The sequence below is a fragment of the Ovis aries genome, chromosome 11 (assembly GCF_016772045.2).
Source record: "Ovis aries strain OAR_USU_Benz2616 breed Rambouillet chromosome 11, ARS-UI_Ramb_v3.0, whole genome shotgun sequence".
Taxonomy (NCBI): Eukaryota; Metazoa; Chordata; class Mammalia; order Artiodactyla; family Bovidae; genus Ovis; species Ovis aries.
The window spans coordinates 58,217,651-58,238,600 of NC_056064.1; the positions used below are offsets into that span (position 1 = coordinate 58,217,651).

General features: G+C 43.9%; 1 long non-coding RNA gene across 1 annotated transcript in view; it reads left to right on the forward strand.

The window, feature by feature from the left end:
* LOC121820667 (uncharacterized) overlaps positions 1-15,827 on the forward strand; it is a 130,474-nt gene extending 114,647 nt beyond the window's left edge. Inside the window, exons 3-4 of the long non-coding RNA XR_009595419.1 lie at positions 9,069-9,170; positions 15,721-15,827. This is a non-coding gene — a long non-coding RNA (uncharacterized LOC121820667). The remainder of the gene's footprint in view (positions 1-9,068; positions 9,171-15,720) is intronic.
* Positions 15,828-20,950: the final 5,123 nt, after the last annotated feature.

The following is a 20,950-nucleotide window of genomic DNA, read 5'->3' on the forward strand; positions in this document are numbered from 1 at the left end:
GGATCAGACGGTAAAGAATCCGCCTGTGATGTGGGAAACCTGGGTTCCATCTCTGGGTCTAGAAGATCCCCTGGAGAAGGGCATGGCAACCCCCTTCAGTATTCTTGGTTGAAGAATTCCATGGACAGAGGAGCCTGGCAGGCTATAGTCCATTGAATCGCAAAGAGATGGATACAACTGAGTGATTAATACTTTCAACACACTTTCTGCCATAAAAAAAAGACCATAAATTTAGTGGTTTAAGGCAACACAAATTTCTTATCTCATAGTTCCTATAGGTCAAAATTCAACATGGGTCTCACCAGGCTAAATGCAAGGAGTGGGTAGGGCTGCGTTCCTTCCCCGAGGCTGTGGGGAAGAAGCCCTTTCAGGTTCAAATGGCCAGTCTAACTCAGCTCCTTGGAGTTTCAGGACAGAGACCCCTCTGTCTCCTCACTGGTGGTTAGCACAGGGCCCTGGCTCCCGTCCTCCTTCCTCCAAGCCAGCAGCAGTGAGACAGGTCATCGTTCGAGTTCTGACGTCTCCTTTGTGGGGCTGGCTGCTTCCACCTCGTCCTTTCTGTTTGGGTGGTCTGCCTCGTCTCTCAGGGCTCACGTCATTACACTCGGTTCAGCTCCGTCCAGTCGCTCAGCGTGTCCGACTCTTTGCGACCCCATGAATAGTAGCACGCCCGGCCTACCTGTCCGTCACCAACTCCCGGAGTGATTACACTAGGCCCATCTAAATAACGGGCTTCTCAGGTGGTGCTGAGAGTTGGACATGACTGAGTGACTTCACTTTCACTTTCATGCATTGGAGAAGGAAATGGCAACCCACTCCAGGATTCTTGCCTGGAGAATCCCAGGGATGGGGGAGCCTGGTGGGCTGCTGTCTGTGGGGTCACACAGAGTCGGACACGACTGAAGCGACTTAGCAGCAGCAGCAGGTGGTACTAGTGGTACCTACCTGCCAACAGAGCAGATGCAAGGACTAGGGTTCAGTCCCTAGGTGCGGAAGATTCCCTGGAAAAGGAAATGGCAACTCACTCCACTATTCTTGCCTGGGAAATTCCATGGACAGAGGAGCCTGGCAGGCTAGTCTACAGGGTCACAAAGAGTTGTACAGGATTGAGTGACTGAGCACACAGCACTTCGGGATAATCCAGCCTCTTTTCCCTATATTAAGTTCAGCTGATAGCAGCCTTACTTTTCTCTTCAAAGACATTTCATGGTAGTACCTAAACTAGGGTTTGATTGAATAACTAAGGTATAGCAATTATGTGGGTGGGAAGAAAGCTTCTTTAGAATTTCTGCCTAAGAAACTGTCCTGTATGTTAAGTCACTTTAGTCACGTCTGACTCTTTGCGACCCCGTGGACTGTAGCTTGCCAGGTTCCTCTGTCCATGGGATTCTCCAGGCAAGAATACTAGAGTGGGTTGCAGGGCCCTTCTCCAGGGGATCTTCCCGACCCAGGGATTGAACCCGACTCTCTTACATCTCCTGCATTGGCAGGTGGATTCTTCACCACAAGCACCGCTTGGGAAGCCAAGAAACTGCCCCATAGGGTGACGGAAAGCTGTTACCAGTCATAGCACCCACTCCAGTTTTCTTGTCTGGAGGATCCCATGGGCAGAGGAGCCTGGTGGGCTACAGTCCACAGGGTCGCAAAGAGGCAGACATGTCTGAAAAACTGTCCTGTAGGATGATACAAAGCTACTATCAGTCAGCAACAGCTTTATGGAATTAGTCAGAAGGGCGGATTTCTCACTACCAGCTGAAAGGGAGTAGAATGCTTTTCAAGTGCTAAATGGACATTATGCACATCTGCATTTGAGATCAAGGATTAGAATTTTTTGGCAGAAAGCATATGAGGGCAGCAGAAATCTCAGCTCAGTGGTGTAGACAAAAAAAGGGTCACCTGTTGGAAAAATAAATGAGAGAGATCACCTGGGGGGAAAATAATTTACTTAATGCTGTTCTGATGTGTTTGAGGTTGAGAGGTATCTACTGACTTATAAATACAGTGTAATAGAAATATACACTGCCTTCATTTGAAGCATTGCTTTGAAAACAAATGAAAAAAATTTGAATATATATTAAAAAAAATTTGCAGATTTGCATGAGCCAGGTATGGGAGAAATTCTTCTCCTTTTCATTCTCCCTAGATCTTTAAATTGAGTCCAATTACTGCTTAAGTCTAGCACATAACGTACATTCTTTATAGTGCTATGTATAGTTTTATAAGCTTCCCTGGTGGCTCAGTGGTAAAGAATACCACTGCCAGTGCAGGAGACACGGGTTCAGTCCCTGGGTTGGAAAGATCTCCTGGAAAAGGAAATGACAACCCATTCCAGTATTCTTACCTGGAAAAACCCCCTGGACAGAGGAGCCTGGTGGGCCACAGTCTGTGGGGTAGCAGAGTCACGTGAGATTTAGTGACTAAACAACAACATAGTTTTATAGGCATATAATGTTTAAGTATAATATATTTTTTCAAAATATCTTCGAAAGATAAGAATTCATTGCCTTCTTTGGTGACATAACACATTCTACATACGTATTTCTGTTTGTTTTTATATGATACAGATATAGATAAGATTAAATGTAGAAATTGATAGAAATATGCTATGTTATCATTAACAAGCGATAGACCCAAGACTTTGCATCCTCAAACAAAAGCAAATGCGATATTGCATAAGAAAAAAGGACTATTACAGGTTTTGTACTCACCCAGCTTCCATTATTACATGACTCTTTCTTTTTATAATCCTTCTTGGTGTTGATATAGATTTCATTCAAATATTCAGACCAAATTGTTCCCCAATTGCAAATCCTTTTCAGGGCAGTGGGAAATGTATTCCTTTTACATGTTCATTTTTGTGGTCATCAAGGTTTCCTGTCCACAGTCTTTCTGTGAATTCCCTTTGGGCTACATTTGGCCTGGTTTGCAGGAGTGACTGGAAGACAGCCTTGCTTTTGATAAAAGGCATATCATTTCATCAGGTCCCACACATTCACAGAGCCTGGCCTACCCACAGTACCTGGGGTTTTCAAATCATACATTAGTCCAGGTCAAGTTGACTATTGTCTGGTGTTCAGTCCTTGACTGGAAGTAACAGGACTAAGGGAGAAAAGAAATCACATCCTGTCAATAAGCGCTGCAAATATTTAGTGTGGCAAGCTCCGTGTTTTCTTTCTTATGAAAAGCTGATTAATATTCAGTGGTTGAAGGTTAATACCCCATTCATTTTATACACTTTACATCCTGCACACAGCAGTGACTGTTCCAATTTCAACTCCTAATTCATACAAATCTGGTTCCAATCAGGAGATTAGTCACTTACTGCCTAAGCAGAAACAAATCACACAATTGCTAAGCTTATCTTTCTACCCATGCACAGACACATACATGTGCTTGAAACGGGCTCATTCAGGGACAGAGGGAAATGCATACATACCAGCAAAGTCCAGGCAATGTGGACGTACCTAGAAACTTTTATTTGCTTACACAGGCATATGATAGGCATGGAAGAAACTGACACCAAGTAAGCATCATCTAAATATATTCACATGTGCAGAGGTCTTTAACCTGAAGTTTTCTGTATTACAAGTATTTCTATATTGAATCATATTTTGAAGATATTAGAATGCATCATTATTTTAAACATCCCTATACTGTGCTCTCTTGTAGAAGATGGTATTGTTTGGGTGTTGTCTACTGTATCTCAGTCTGCTTTTCTACTGGTTGATTTTAATATTTGAGAGGTTGTCGTGAAGTTGGAAACACCATGTGTTTCAGAAGGTGAAACTAGCAGGATGAACTTGAGAGTAGTGATCATAGAGATCGTTCTGATGATGGGAGTAGAGCTACAAAAACAGGCCACCAGGGAGGGAGTGGAGTTGCGTTTCCTGAAGACCTTTTGAAATTGTATCTCGTTTGTCTGGAAATGATTAAGGACGGTCCTGCAGGGGTCTGTTTTAGGCTCCTTGCAGTTTTTGTGAGTCTGTGACTTGGGGAGATCTGTCTGTGGTCACTCTGTAGGAGAGATAAGTTTATGTGGACATCTGCATTCCGGACAGGAAGGAGGAGAGAGGAAGAACATTGCATTTGCGTTTTCCAGATGATGGCACGCAGTGGTGGCACTGAAGAATTAAGCATCACGGGGACTGGCCATCTGATGGTGGGCATAACGGAGGCTCAAGTTTTTTTACTTGTGTTTATTTCTGTTCAATATGACATAAAGTTGATACATTGGGAGTAAGAAGAACTTTCAATACCATGAGTACTTATTTGGGAGCCTCGATTTTGGTTGTGATTTTTATTTTCTTTTTTTACCAGAAGGATATTGACCAGAGCCTTGAAGAGGTAGGAGTCAGTGAGATGATATTTTAGCTTATTTGAAGACCTAGAATCCATCTGTCACCCAGAAAGACCTATGAATTTATCTTTCTTTCCTTTCCTCTTTGACACTTACATTAAGGGAAAAAGCTAAGTATAGAATCTGGGGCTAAAAAACAGCTGTTCCCACAAGGAAAGGGCTTCCCTGGTAGTTCAGCAGTAAAGAATCCACCTGCCAATGCAGGAGACTTGTGTTGGATCCCTGCGTCAGGAAGATACCCTGGAAAAGGGAATGGCAACCCACTCCAGTATTCTTGCCTGGGAAATCCCGTGGACAGAGGAGCCTGGCAGGCTACGATCTGTGGGGTCGCAAAACAATCAGACACAAGTTAGCAACTAAACAACGACAACCTCAAGCAGATAAACAACCCTGTCTTAGAATCGCGTCTCTTCCTCTTACTAGGCTTCCTGGTCTTGGTCTCTGTCTATTTAGGCTGAAGGTGAAATAATAGAATAGGCGAAGATGATAGTGGGTACCTTCCAGGCCTTCATGGTGGCGATTGGTCATGGGTTTGTTGTGACGACTATATGATTTCTGTTTGTGAAAATATCTGGAAATCTATACATTGGTAAACAGATTACGCATCATTATTATTTCTTGGTGCAGTTGTATTTCACACGGTCTGGATGTTTTCCTTTGCCTGTGTCTGTCTGCTTATCTGCCAGACTCGAGCTCCAGTCGGCTACCAGCGGTGCTCTCTGAACTTTTCAGCAAAGTTGTGCACATTTTCTAGCTTGCGGCTGAAGGCCTGTGTTGGCGATATTCTGAGAAGCTGGAGGAGTTTCTATCAGCAAGAACCGCATTTCTAACAAAAGTTTCAACTTGCCTGTCAAGACGCTTGAGAATACGAAGGCCTAGATCTCAGATGAATATCCCTGAAAACTACATTTCATTCATGGATGCTAACTCAGGCTCATCTGGGGAAGAACTGGAAATCTTCACTGGGACTTTTCTAACCACTTTCTGACCTGTATTGTTTCTTGTAAATCGTGGTGAAGTACATACACTTGACATAAAATTTATCATCCTGGGACTTCCCTTGTAGTCCACTGGCTAAGACTTCAAGCTCCAAGTGCGGTGAGTGTGGGCTCAATCCCTGGGTGAGAACTAGATCCCACATGCCCCCCAAGTTAAAGTTTTCATGCCCCCAACTAAAGATCCTGAGTGTTGCAACTGAATAAAGAGAGGTCCTGAATCCTGCAGTGAAGGTTGAAGATCCTGTGTGCTACGACTAGGACCTGCTGCAGCCAAATAAGTATTTTTTAAGAATTTACCATCTTAGCCATTTTAAAGTGTGTGGATTTTAAATGTGCAGCTATCACCCCCAGCCTACTCCAGAACTCTTGTCATCTTGCAAAACTGCAGCCCTTTCCCCAGTGAACAGTAAGACCTATTCATCCCCCACCCCCACCCCAAGCCCCTGGCAACACCATTCTATCACCCTTCTCTCTGAATTTGACCGTAGTCAGGGACATCCTGTGAGTGGAATCGTACATGTTCGTCCTTTGGTGACTGGCATATTGCGCTTAACATCATGGCTTCCCGGTGGCTCAGTGGTAAAGCACCTGCCTGCCAGTGCTGGAGACTTTAAGAGACGCAGGTTCCATCCCTGGGTCAGGAATTCCCCCTGGAGAAGGAAATGGCAACCCACTCCAGTATCCTTGCTGGGAAATTCCATGGATAGAGGAGCCTGGTGGGCTACAGTCCATGGGGTCTCAACGAGTCAGACGCAGCTTAGTGACTAAAGATCAGCAACAAGCATATCCTCAAGGCTCAGCTGTGTGGCATGTGCCCTCCCTTTTTGCGTGAGCCTGGAGTGGTTGTGATGACCCATAGAGATATTTGGGGGCAGGTACCAAGGTCCCCCTGTTTGGAATCTCTATGATGTCACTGGGTACTGACAGGCATGATAGCAACGTTAGCCTCCGTCCTAACTGGTGATGATAAACCACGATCAGCAGCTGTAGACTTCCGGGGGTTCTGAAGAGAATTCTGGGAGTGAAGGATGGCGGGCAGAGAAGCACATGCTCTGCACGGACTCGAGGTGAAGGAGGCAGCCCCTTTACCTGGGCTGGAAGGCTGGATGTGCTGGGTGGGGTTTCTCCTCGCAGAAGGGGAGTTCCATTTTCATGCTTTAAGTTCACAGATGGCATCAGGAGGGACTCTGGCTGGTGGAAATACTATGTTCTCTTCCTGCCTTCAGTTAACTGTACAAACTTGTGGAAAAAAAAAAAAAAACACCAAAAAACTCAAGCTCCAGCACGGCTCCACACAGGGTGTCTAGCCAAAATGCAAAGTGTTACCACAGCGCACAAGCAGACAGTGTGTTTCAAGTGCGGGAACAGAGTGAGGTGCCTTTCAGCACCTTTTCCAGCACTTCTTTAAAAATGATTTAAATTGGAGGCAATAGCATCGAATGCTGAGCATCTGCCACTCAGACAAGACTTAATGAATCGCACACTTTACCAGCACCACTCCTCTGCAGCCACTTCTCTTGGCGTCCGTGGTGGTGGTTCCCCCCACCCTCCATCGAAACATTTGTTCTGCGGACCGTTTGCTTGTTGGAGTCTGCTGGGAAGCTCCTGGTTCATGGCAAGGAGAACTGGCCTGGGGGAAGCTGCGAAGCCCAGTTCTTCCTGTGTCCAGTCTCTCTGGATCTGAATTTCAGAGCGAAAAAGACAACAGTGTTCCTTAGGAACCAGACTCAGAACCAGCATTGGTCTCTCCCCAGTTCGAAATCTCTTGCAAAAAATATAAGCTACACAATCCAGTGTTCATCTTAACCGCACAACATACAGCATTATTGTTTAAGTGACTTGAATCGACAAAAAAGTGAGTGATTTTGTGGGTAGGAACATTCCAGTACTGGGAAAAAGATACCCGCTCTGCATCTTTGAGTTAGAGCAAGTCGTTATCTTCGTTGTCAGAAATGAAACCTCTGCTGGTGGAGTCTGGCAATACTGCTCACAGCTTGTCTGGCAGTTAAGGACACAGGCCGAGTGGAGAGGGTCTGCGGGACTTCCCCAAGGACCGCGCCTCAGTGTCTCACCCACCTTCCAGAGGGTCTCCGTCCGCTGCAGTGCCCTTGGCAGGCAGAGTGGAGGGGCAGTTCCCTCTGCGCTGCAACGTATGTAAACAATTTCATCTTTCAATCCAATCTTTAATGAAATGTTTAATACAAACCTGCTGTTAACATGATGTACATGAATTTACTGGCAAGCAAAGCTGGGATTTACATCATTCTGAAAATCAGATGTTCTTTGTATCAGGAAAAACCTTTAAAGATGGAAAGGTTTTCCTTCTGAATGGCAGGTGCATCCTTAAAGTGCACACACCCCGTGCACCATTGGGGGTCAGCCTCTCTCAGATGCCAGATTCCAGTGTGTGATCGTTTCTTTGCAGGTTGCTCCATGGAGCAGGAGTTAGATTCTAAACCAGTGTTGAGCACACTGAAGTCTGTGGGCCAAACTGGGCCTGCTGTCGTCGTTTATTTTAACGGCTGTAGTGCAGACTATAACTGATATGGGCTTCCCTGGTAGCTCAGCTGGTAAAGAATCCGCCTGCAATGCACGAGACCCTGGTTCAATTCCTGGGTGGGAAAGATCCCCTGGAAAAGGGCTAGGCTACCCACTTCAGTATTCCTGGGCTTCCCTGGTGGCTCAGACAGTAAAGAATCCACCTGCAGTGTGGGAGACCTGGGTTTGATCCCTGGGTTGGGAAGATGCTCTGGAGAAGGGAACATGTATCTACTCCAGTGTTCTTACCTGGAAACTTCCATGGACAGAGAAACCTGGCAGGCTGTAGTCTATGGGGTTGCAAAAAGTTGGACACGACTGAGCGACTTTCACTTATAACTGATATACAGAAAAAAAAAAAAAAGCACGTTTTTCAGCTCATTTTCCTGAGCTTTGCTTTATACTTCTTCACTGATGTTGTGTTTTTTTTTTTTTTTTTTAACAAATTGTAGAACTACAGCAGACTTCCCTGACGGTCTAGTGGTTAAGAGTCCATGCTTCCAGTGCAGAGGGTGCAGGTTCAGTCCTTGGTCAGCAAACTAAGATCTTGCATGCCTCATGGTGTGGCCAGAAAAAAATAAAAGCCACCTTATAAAAAATAAGCCTTATCTATTTTTAAAAAGAAGAATATCTGTGGATACCCCAAGTCAAGCAGGTCTATTGGTGCCATTTTTTCCAACAGTGTTTGCTTCCTTCGTGTCTCTGGGTATCCCATTTTGTTAATTCTTACGATACTGCAAACACACCACCAGCAAAGACAACTCCCTTGAAGGTTCAGATAATGGTTAGCATGTTTTAACAATAAAGTATCTTTTAAGGAAGGCATATGTATTATTTTTATGAATATAATGTGATGGCACGCTTAATATAAGGCTATATAGTACATGGTAAAGAATCCACCTGCCAATGCAGGAAACGCAGGTCTGATCCCTCAGTTGGGAGGATCCCCTGGAGAAGGGAATGCACCCTACTCCAGTATTCTTGCCAGGAGAATCCTGTGGACAGAGGAGCCTAGTGGGCTACTGTTCATGGGATTGCAAAAGGGTTGGACACAACTTAGCTACTAAACAACAACAAAACAGCAAAAAATGTAGTGTTAACATCTTTTTTATATCCACTGGGAAACAAAAAAAATGCCTCTGACTCACATTATTTTGGAATTTTCCTTACTACAGTGTCCTGGAGCCGAACTTGCAGTGTCTTCAAGGTCTGCTTCTGTACAATAAGAAGTGTTTGGAATTTGCAAACAGTCTCATGAAACCATCACCACTGTCAAGGTAACAGATACACGAATCCCTTCCAAATATTTCCGTGTGTCCCCCCACCTTTTTTTTTTGCAGGGGGGTGGTGTTGCTGTTTTTGGTGTTTTGTTTTTGTATTTACATTTTGACAGTAAGAGCAAATAATACGAGTTCTGTCCTTTTAATAGATATTTAAACAAAGTGGTTCAATTGATACAGAATTTTGGATATACAAAAGATAATATGTTATAGAGATCTTTTGTACGATAGAGAGTCTTTAGGTGGTAACATATCCTATTTTCCACAGCTGGCTTTTTATTTTTCTTTTGGTAAGACCCACAAGCTAAGAATGATTTTTACATTTTATATGGTTGAAAAGAAAAATGATATTTTATGACATGTGAAAATTATATATAGACTTAATATTACAGTTGCTGTGGATAAAGTTTTATTGGAACACAGTCACTGATGCACATTCATTTATGTGCCATCTGTGGCTGCTTTTGTGATCGAATAGGAGAGCTGAAGAGTTATCATTGACATTAAGATTCACAAAGCCTAAAATATTTACTCTTTGGCTCTTTACAGAAAAGTCTTGGCTTACCTTGCCCTAGAAAGTTCATAAACAGTGATAATGCTGATTATAATGATGATGATAATAGTGACTAGGGATTGTTGATGGCTTCTTTGCAGTAGGTATATATGCATATTGACTGCCTTTTTATTAATAGCATGTGGCCTGTAGTGTATTAATTTTCACTTAAAATTATATTTGCTAAGCATTTATGGGATTGTCACCCACGTGGACTCTGTCTACTCCTCTAAATTTGGACTTTTTACATGTCAATGATTACCTGGAAGGATTTTTTTTTATTAATCTTTCAGATTTTATTATATCCCCAGATGTTCAGTGTTCTATAAATTAGGTAAACACGTCACAAAACTGGTCGGTCATCAGTGTTACCAGGGAAGTCTAAAAGGTGTCCTGGGTTAATGTAGCAGGGTCTGGGAATGGGGATGGAGTCCAGAGCGTCTGCACGTTGGTTTTCATTTTTTAATTCTACAGGCGAAGCTGAGAATCAGCCTGACTTGGGAACAACTGGCCAAGATAATTATTTTTATACTTTTCAAAGGGATATTATTGTAGATACTACCTGACTTGGAACTCTTCGATAAGGAAGCTAAGTTCCCTAATTTAATCTTTTATCTTTGAGCCCTGCCCCCAACAAAGTCCCCCATCTCCATTGTTGTCATGGTAACAGGACTTTGTACCTAGGGAAATGTCCAAACCTAGTTGCTTGACTGACTAGACGGCACAGTTCCTGATAACACGTATTGACTTCCTTCTCCTTAGGAAAGAATTTCCCTGTGAAAATAGAATTGCTGCCACAGAGCAGTGAATTCTTACATTTTTAAAATTGGAGTGTAGTTGCTCTGCATTCTTGCGTTCCTTTCTGGTGTACAGCAGAGTGGATCAGCCGCACAGACACACGTATCCCCTCTTCTGGGAATCTCTTCCTGGTTAGGTCACCGCAGACCACTGAGTAGAGTTCCCTGTGCTACACAGTCGGTTCTTAGTAGTTATCTAGTTTTTATGCATGTTGAATTCTTATATGAAACCATTTAGAGCAGTCTGGGGCTGGCCCCAGTTAAAGCAAGCCTTTTGTTTCTGGCCAAATTTTCACAAAAGAGTGAGACTGACCTTCATTGGAACCGAAAATTTCCACCTGGCCTACATGCAACCTCCCAGATAGATGAGGAGACTTTATCAGCAGATTTAATGTACTTTTATGTTGGTGTTCTAATTTTTTTTTCCTTCAAGGTTTTAGGATTAATTTCTCTAGTTTATAGGCTGAATGGAAATGTCTCAAGGTCCCTTTGGCTCCTTTGGATGAAATAATTAGCTGCACATGCTATCCAACAACTTCTATACCTGGGCCCCTCATTAGTTTCAAATCTCAATTTAATTTCCAGGAGAAATAGTTCAGGGTTTCCTCAGACTTAGCAATTGAATCTGACCAACTGCAGGGGGTCTCATACTCAGACTGCCTTTTTCCTGGCCCCCAGTCCACCTCTCACCCCATGCCCCCCAGTCTGATCTCTGTAAGATTCAACTTGGCTCCCTCTGTGTTTGTAAATGGACAGACCAGAAATTGTTTCCTGAAAACCAAGGCTTTCATTTCTCTCTTCCTAATTTGCTCCCAGAGTTTGATTTGAAACAAGTAAGCCCGATTTGAGGATTATAACCCTGGAAGAGCATCTCAGAAAGCTCTTGTATGTATGTGTACAACATCTGAAACTAACTGTTGCTGTTGTTGAGTCACTAAGCTGTCTCTGACTCTGACTCCATGGACTGCAGCATGCCAGGCTCCTCTTCCCCTCCACCATCTCCTGGAGTTTGCTCAAATTCATGTCCACTGAGTCAGTAATGCTCTTCACCATCTCTCCCTCTGTCGCCATCTTCTCCTCCTGCCCTCAGTCTTTCCCAGCATCAGGGTCTTTTCCAGTGAGTCAGCTCTTCACATCAGGTGGCCAAAGTATTGGAGCTTCAGCTTCAGCATCAGTCCTTCCAATGAATATTCAGTGTTGATTTCCTTTAGGAGTGGCTGGTTTGATCTTCTTGCAGTCCAAGGGACCCTCAAGAGTCTTCTCCAACACCACAATTTGAAAATCAACTATACTCCAATAAAGTTAAAGTAATAATTAAAAAAACAAATGTAGTATATAGATTATACAATAAAATTTTTTTAGTACAACAATAAAAAAATGAAAAAATTAGCTTATTTAGAAGAATACATCTTATTTTATGCCATACATACTAAAATATTACGTAGGCATCTACTCTGTTAGACATGTGATATTTTACATTAGTTTCCTCATCTAAAGTCCAAAATTTTAGAGTGCACTCTAAATTTTTATCAGACTTGCTTGAGTAGTGTACATTTATTTATTTATTTGGGGCTTCCCTCGTGCCTCAGCGGTAAAGGATCTGCCTGAAAAAATGATGTCTTTCAAACAGATGGCTAACAAACACATGAAAAGATGCTCAGTATCACTCATTATTAGAGAAATGTAAATCAGAAATATAATGAGATATCATCTCATACCTGTCAGAATGGCCATCGTCAAAAAGTCTACAAACAATAAATTCTGGAGAGGGTGTGGAGAAAAGGGAATCCTCTTGCACTGTTGGTGGGAATGTAAATTAATACAGCCACTATGGAAGCTGGTGTGGAGATTCCTTAAAAAACTAGGAATAAAACCACCATATGACCCAGCAATCCCACTCCTAGGCATATACCCTAAGGAAACCAAAGTTGAAAAAGACGCATGTATCCCATTGTTCACTGCAGCACTTTTTACAATAGCTAGAACATGGAAGCAACCTAGATGTCTGTTGGCAGATGAATGGATAAAGAAATTGTGGTATCTATATACACAATGAAATATTACTCAGCCATAAAAAGGAATGCGCTTGAGTCAGTTCTAATGAGGTGGATGAATCTAGAGTCTATTATACAGGGTGAAGTAAGTCAGAAAGAGAAAGATAAATATCATATACTAACGCATATATACAGAATCTAGAAAGACGGTACTGAAGAATTTATTTGCAGGGCAGCAGTGGAGAAATGGACATAGAGAACAGACTTATGGACATGGGGAGAGGGGAGCAGAGGGTGAGATGTGTGGAGGGAGTAACGTGGAAACTTACATTACCATATAGTAAAATACATAGCCAGTGGGAATTAGCTGTATATCTCAGGGAACTCAAACAGGGGCTCTGTATCAGCCTAGTGCGATGGGAATGGGAGGGAGGTTCAAGACGGAGGGGACATATGTATACCTATGGCTGATTCATGTTAAAGTTTGACAGAAAACAACAGAAGTCTGTAAAGCAACTATCCTTCAATTAAAAAATAAATTAATTTAAAAAAATGTCTTTGAGCCCTCATCTCCCACATTTAATCCAGCAGCAGCAGGACTGTATAAAGTTAGTGTTAAAACAGTCCCTATGCTTAAGCCATGGGCTTCCCTGGTGGCTCAGATGGTAAAGAATCCACCTGCAATGCAGAAGACCTGTGTTCAATCCTTGGATCGGAAAGATCCTCTGGGGGAGGAAATGGCAACCCACTCTAGTATTCTTGCCTGGGAAATACTATGGACAGAGGAGCCTGGCATGCTGCAGTCCATGGGGTCACAAAGAGTCGGACACGGCTTAGCGACTAAATAACAACAGAATCACCTGTTGGTCTTGTTCTTCTATTGCTTGTTTCACAACTAACTTTTCAGCTTACTTTAGATTATATTAGCTGAGAAAAAATGATCCTGATTTTTAAAATGCAGTTATTTTCCATGAAGGTCAGCAGGGTGATTATTTCTCACTATCAGGCTTATTTTTTAACTGAAGCTTGGCTTTTTGCATGCAAGAGTGCTGTCTGGATGCTCCAGAAGCTTGAACCTACTCCTGGCCCACTGATGAAATGGCTTTAGGATTAAAGCCTGTTCTTGCCTAATAACCTGTGGGTTATGATGCAGATTGGGACATGTTAACTTGGTGGAATATCCCCAAATAAAATATTTCAAGGGTGATATCACACCTGGTTTTCAATTCACATGGCAACCCAGATTCTTTTCCCTACAGATATTATTCCCCAGTGTCTTTCTTCGTCTAAGTCTCCTACAATCCTGAATCAATGATCACCTTAGAAATGGGAAGAAAAAAACAAAAAAACAGAGAGTTGTGTTGGGGTCTCTTTGGGTTCAGGAAAAAGAAAGTTATGACACAGCTATCTTAATAAAAATGCTTTATAAAGTCATGGAATAAAATGTCCTGTGATAGAGAAATGCAGGTTTGATAATTGTTCTGCCCAGGGATGTTCTTCAAGGGTTTGGGGTTCTTTCTGACTGCTTTATCATCCTTACTTTATTATCTTTGTTGCATCTGAAAGATGGCTGTGATAGTGTCAGGGATCAGGATCAAACCCAAGTCTCCTGAGGCTCCTGCATTGGCAGTTGGATTCTTTACCACTGGAAGAACTGGGTCACGTGTCCTTTCTCAAAGCAATCACTCTTACAGAGAAAAAGGATTACCATGACCGAGTAGGAAAGATCAGTATTCATCCCCTTTGAGTCACAGGTTGGAGGAATGAATAGTTGAATAACTTAGGGCTGTGAATGGGTAGGTTTGTGGGTAAGAGAATGAGGACAGTACTTGTCCTACAAATCACCGAACCACATGAGGGGCTTATAGAATGTTTTCTTTGCGATAAGGCATGAACAGTTCTGCTAAGAGATGACAAAGTCTCATTGGCTTTTTGAAGTCAATTGATCCTTCCTGAAATACTCAAGATCATGTGTTCAGAAGAGTGAAATTCTGTATCATTGGATTGCCTTGGTCTCTCTCTCTCAGAAGACTATGATGTTCGTTCCCTGGGTTGTGTTATAGGAGGTGACGTTGGATTCTTGCTCTCTAGTCATTGCCAGAGCCTGTTGTGGCAAATCAAGTTTCTTTCATGTTTTTTTCTGGACGTCTACACTAACCCAAGCGACTTCCCTGGTGGTTCAGTGGTAAAGAATTTGCCTGCCAATATGGGAGACTAGTTTTGATCCCTGGGTCAGGAAGATCCCCTGGAGGAGGAAATGGCAACCTACTCCAGTATTCTTGCCTGGAGAATCCCATGGACAGAGGAGCCTGGTGAGGGTCCCGAAGAGTCGGACATGACCTAGGACTACACAGCAACAGCAACACTAACATGGGCAACAGTAGCAGTAGTATCTAAGACCTGCTTTTAAGACTTGAGTTTGATTTAATGCCAAATACATCAAAAAAGAAAGGAAAAAACTTAGAATTAGGGGAAACAAAGATAATCAGAAGTTCAGACCTCATATTGAGTTGTTTTTATTGGCTGGCATAAGACATGGATTATTTTCCTCTTCATGGAACAAAACATGATACCACATTTCTTTACAATTAAATTAAGGCTCAAGAACAACAAAGACATAATAGTTCCTGTGATGTATTGGAAAGATACTGTCTGTGCTCCACTTGAACAGAGGAGAGAATGCTTTACTTTGTTGCTTTATGAAATGCCAGGTTTTCAGGGCAAATCCTATTAAGGGGTTTTAGTTCCTGCCTGACATTTTACTTTCTTCTCTGCCAGCTGCCCCTGCAAGGAGATGCCTCGGGATTGTTCAGACTGGGGTCAGACTTGATTTAAAAATTACAACTCCAAAATTGGGGAAATGTGTTCATTGATTCATTCTCTCATCTATTTATCCATCTGGTATCCATCAGATCTATAAGAAACGTATTATTGTTGTTGTTCAGTTGCTAAGTTGATTTCCTTTAGGACTGACTGGTTTGATCTCCTTGCTCTCCAAGAGACTCTCAAGACTCCTGTCCAGCGCCACAATTGGAAATCATCAGTTCCTCAGTGCTCAGCCTTCTTTATGGTCTAACTCTCAGATCCATACATGACTACTGGAAAAACCATACCTTTGACTAGAGGGACCTTTGTCAGCGAAATGATGTCTCTGTTTTTTAAAACGTGGAAATAATGACAGATTTTATTTTCTTGGGCTCCAGAATCACTCTGGATGGTGACTGCAGCCACGAAATTAAAAGACACTTGCACCTTGGAAGAAGAGCTATGACAAACCTAGACAACATGTTAAGAAAGACCCTTATTAGAATTGTCTGCTCGCTTGTCATTTCCTTCCACTAGTCTGTGAGCATCTGGTGAAACTGGTTCCTAGGTATATATTCAATGTACTCAATGTATTTACTGAGTGAACAGTAAACATTTATCCAGTGCTTGAACTCTCAGAGAGCTTTCAGTCTAGGAAAGAAGATAAGATGGAAACTAAAGGAGAATATGTTGGGTGGGTATTGGGGGCAGGGGGAGATGTTGCCACGAGAGTTTTTTTTTGAATTTCAAATTTCAATCTTCTATTTCTCCATTTTTTTAAAAAAGTAGTTCTTGAATTTTCAATTTATTCATTTTCTTTTGCTATAGCTATTTGCTATATTTTCCTGGGACTTCCCTGGTGGTCCAGTGGTTAAGACTTTGTGCTTCCCCTGCAGGGGCCCGCCTTGGCTCCCTGGCCTCAGAGCTAAGATCCTACAGCCATGTAGCATGCCCCCCCTCCACCCCCCGCCAGAAAAAAGACTGTATTTTCCTTTAAATTCTTGAACGGATATTTCATATCTCTTTGCAAGTTCTTGTCTGCTCTTTCTAGCATCTGACTCATCTTGGGATCTTTGCTATTCTTTGCCTTTATTTATTTTTCTTGATTTTGGGTCATGTTTTTCTACTTTGCTTATCATATTTCATAATCATCTGATGAATATTATAGATAATACATTGTAAGGAGCCTAGATTATATTGTCTTTCTTTAAAGCATGGAAAGGTTTATGCCAGAATAGGTTGTATTCTGGCAGGCAGATAAGATGCTAGAGGTTCTCCTCAATCCTGTTGGAGCTTGGATTTAGGCTTCCATAGGGCACTCTAGCGGAGAAGGCAGTGGCATCCCACTCCACTACTCTTGCCTGGAAAATCCCATGGACGGAGGAGCCTGGTAGGCTGCAGTCTATGGGGTCGCTAAGGGTAGGACACGACTGAGCGACTTCACTTTCACTTTTCACCTTCATGCATTGGAGAAGGAAATGGCAACCCACTACAGTGTTCTTGCCTGGAGAATCCCAGGGACAGGGGAGCCTGGTGGGCTGCGGTCTATGGGGAAGTGACTTAACAGTAGCAGCAGCAGGGCACTCTAGAGTAGTCCTTCTCTGCTGCAGGGGTTTGCAGAGTTTTCCTGGAAAGTCAGATGAAGCCAGTTTAGGCGCATGCTTTATAGTGTCTCTGGGCAACTGTTCAACTCTGCCCTTGTAGCAAGAAAGTAGCCATAAAAATATGTAACAAATCGGCATGATTGTGTTTCAGTAACATTTTCTTTATAAAAATGTACCTTCTGGGGTGGGGAGGTGCTTCCCAGGTGACGAAGTGGTAAAGAATCCACTTGCCAATGCAGGAGATGAAAGAGACAAGGGTTCGATCCCTGGGTTGGGAAGATATCCTGGAGGAGGAAATGGCAACCCACTCCAGTTTCCCTGTCTGGGAAATCCCAGGGACAGAGAAGCTTGATGGGCTACAGTCATGGGGTCACAAAGAGTCAGACACGACTTAGCACACACACAGATGAACATATATGATCAGGAGACTTCCCTGGGGGAGTCCAGTGGTTAAAATTCTGCCCTTCCACTGCAGCGGAGTGTGGGTTAAAATACCTGGTTGGGGATCTGGGGTGTGATCCCTGGTTGGGAAGCTATATCCCACATGCCACAACTAAGTCCCAGCACAGCGAAATAAATTAATTATTTAAAAAACAATTAAAAATATAAAATCAGTCCATGGGGCATAGTTTGTTGATCTGTCTCTAGATCATAGTCCTTATTGCTCAGGAACGGACCCAATGGTGTCTAGTTGCATGCCTGAGATGGGATAAAAATCCAGTGCCTCCACATACTATGTGACCCCTAGAGTCTCCATTCTCACCCCTAAAGCAGTTTCTCTGTAGAAGGCCTCATGGAGTCTCATCACTCATCACACACGTTAGCAGCCCAGCCCTTGGCTAAAGTCTTGCAGAGAGCCCTGCACAGACCTCTCACACTGTAAGGAGCAGGACTCCATGGGGCGCTGGGGTGGGGACAGGCCTTCCCCCATATCCTCTGCTTTAGCTCCTCTCTGAAGTATCTAGATAATAGCATTTGAGGCACATTTCTTGAGTTTGGCAGATGTAAAAAATCCCTTCCTCTTCATCGACGAGAAGATGTTGACTATTTGATGACCATGAGCACCAAGCCCCAGGCTTCCTGGAGCCTCAGGACTGATGGGCGGAACCCCTGTGACACCCCCTGCTCCCTCATCAGCTGATCAGAGGACTGTGCGCAAGGCGATCACACACCCTGCGACCCCCTCTCCCCCAGCCTGCCCCCGCGTCCCCCACCTGGTTATTAAAAGTGTTTTGCCAAACTATTCTGAGAGTTCAAGGCTTTTTAGAGCATCAGCCACCTCATCTCCTTGTGTGGTCCTGTTTCTCTGCTTCAGACTCCCTTGGTTCCCTTTCCAAACTCCCAGTGGTTCAGTTCGCTTGGCCTCACTGTGCGTTGGATGCATGAACTTCTGTTAACAGCACCCCTGATTCCCTGCAGGCCCTTGTACTCCCACCTTTCCCAGTTCCCTGCCCTGGGATTGGGCCTTGTGTTAGGTTTGCTAATGTCTGATCCCTGCCTCCTCAGCTCAGCAGGACGGTCATACTCTCTGGGTTCTACCTGCCTGTGCCGTGGTTGGGAAAGGTTCTCTGGCAGAAAGAGCATTGGAGCATCTCCAATACTAGCTTCTCCATCAGGGCTTGAGGCAGAAGTCGCCTCTCATTGTTGAAAAGCAAGAAGTGCATGAATGGCTATGTTGTATAAGGAACTAGAAAAAGGCATCCCATTCAAATGTTATTTCATTATAGTGAGTGTGAGGAAGGCTCAGATCCAGTGGGGCTTGGGTGTGGCCCCCTCTATCACATTCTGCAGTGATTACTGGAGCCCTCTGCGCATTACCAGCCTCAAACAGATGCTCTTCTGGGAGTTGTCATCTTTTCAGCATTCAATAATGGCTCCTCATCAGAAGCCATATGTCAACAAGAAATTCCAGAGGATTAGAGTTGATTAAAACTCACCACAAAAAATGTACTCCCATGGGGATTCTCCAGGCAAGAGTGCTGGAGTGAGTTGCCATTCCCTTCTACAGGGATCTTCCTGACCCAAGGATCGAACCTGGGTCTCCTGCACTGCAGGCAGATTCTTTACCGTTTGAGCCACTAGGGAAGTGAAAAATCCTATAATGCAGGCGTTCCCAACCTTTAGAATTATTGAGCAATAAATGTAATGGACTTGAGTCATCTTGAACCACCCCCCTCCCTGGCTCCCCCTCCCCCAACACCCTGGTCCATGGACAAATTGTTGTCCAAGAAACCTGTCCATAGTGCCAAAAAGGTTGGGGACCACTGCAGATGGAGGCAAGATTAAATGCGGTGCACCTTGGTGTGTCCAGACAAGTTGGAAAATGCTTGAGCTAGGCCTTTGCTACTTAGGGTCCACCTGTCACACAGTAAGTCCATGCATTTGTAATGGGCAATTTTAGGCAAATCAGAGCAGCTGTTGACAGCCACCAGGTGGTAGAGGGAGGGTTTGTGCTTTATGCTTGAAGTTAATAAGCAAGAGATGGTACGAAAAGAGGTTGGCCTGGTCCGCAGGACCCAGTGTATGAAGTATCTTCCAGAACATAATAGGGAGTTCACACCTTATTCCTAGAAAATGAGAAGCCATTGGAGGATTGAGAAGGGAAGTGAGCAAACTCAGGTTCTGCAGCAATCTGGGGGCTAAACTGGCTTCCAGGGTGGCTCAGTGGTAAAGAATCTGCCTGCCAATGCAGGAGATTTAGGTTTGATCCCTGAGTTGGAAAGATCCCCTGGAGAAGGAAATGGCAATCCACTCCGGTATTCTTGCCTGGGAAATCCTATGGACAGAGGAACCAGTTGGGCTACAGTCCACGGGGAGGCAAAGAGTCAGACATGACTTTGTGACTAAACAAGACCGACGACAAGGGGGTAGACGGGAAGGATCCCCTTGGGGAGGGGGATTCAGTCAGAGGGTAATGGTTGCGAACAAAGACAAACCCTCTACTCCATCAGTGACCTGGAGGCAGTGAGGAGGGGCCAGGCCTGAGAAATATTTCAGAAGGTAATTTACTTTTCTTCGGCAATCTCATTTTAAAATGAGATTAAGAAGGAGGGAAGGTTCTAGGATGATCCTGTCTGGTCTGAGTAATTAGGTGAAAGGCAGTGATGTTTGCAAGGAAGAAAAAAAGATGAAAAGGACAGGTCTTGGGGGTGATGACTCATGGTGTCAGTTATTCAACAAGTATTTAGAGAATTCCTACTATGTGTTGGATGCTGTTTCAGGGAAGTCATGACCGAGACAGGCAGAGTTCCTGCTCACATGGTGAACATGATGAAAAACGTAAAGAAGGAATAAGAAGTTTCAATATTAAAGACCAAAATGAAGAATCCAGGGAGTGATAGAGACTGAAAGTGAGAAAAAAGGGACATTTTAGGTCAGGAAAGTCCTCTTTGAGGACGAGCTGTCTGAGCTGCGGTGTATGCGGCTCCCAGCTCTTCTGGGCTCAGGCGCTTGTGTGCGCTGTGCTTAGTTGCTTCAGTCGTGTCTGACTCTGTGTGACGCTGTGGACTGTAGCCCGCCAGACTCCTCCGTCTGTGGAATTTCCCAGGCAAAAATACTGGAGAGGGCTGCCATTTCCCTCTCCAGGGGATCTACCTGATCAGGGATCGAACCGCAGTCTCCCTCCTGCATCTCCTGCATTGGCAGATGGATTCTTTACCACTGGCACCACCTGGGAAGCCCTTATCAGATCTTAGATGTGCAGAAATTAGAGAGGTGTCTAGGAAGAGCGCACTGCAAGTGAGGAGCCCTCGTCGAAGTCAGCGGCAGAAGGGCCCCTGTGGCCTGGAATGCAAAGAGCAGGGGGTGCAAACAGACCTATCGCAGCACGATTGGAGAGGGTAGAGATTTGGATGTTTTTCAAACGGCAGACTTCCCCTTAATATATACTTCATGGAACCCTCGCTTCTCTTGTTGTGAAGCAGCTTTCATTTTGGCTTTAAAGATAATGATTCAGAGATGCTTGTCAGACACCTAAATGGAGATGTGTACCAAACGGTCAGGTGTGGTCCTGGAACTCTGCAGA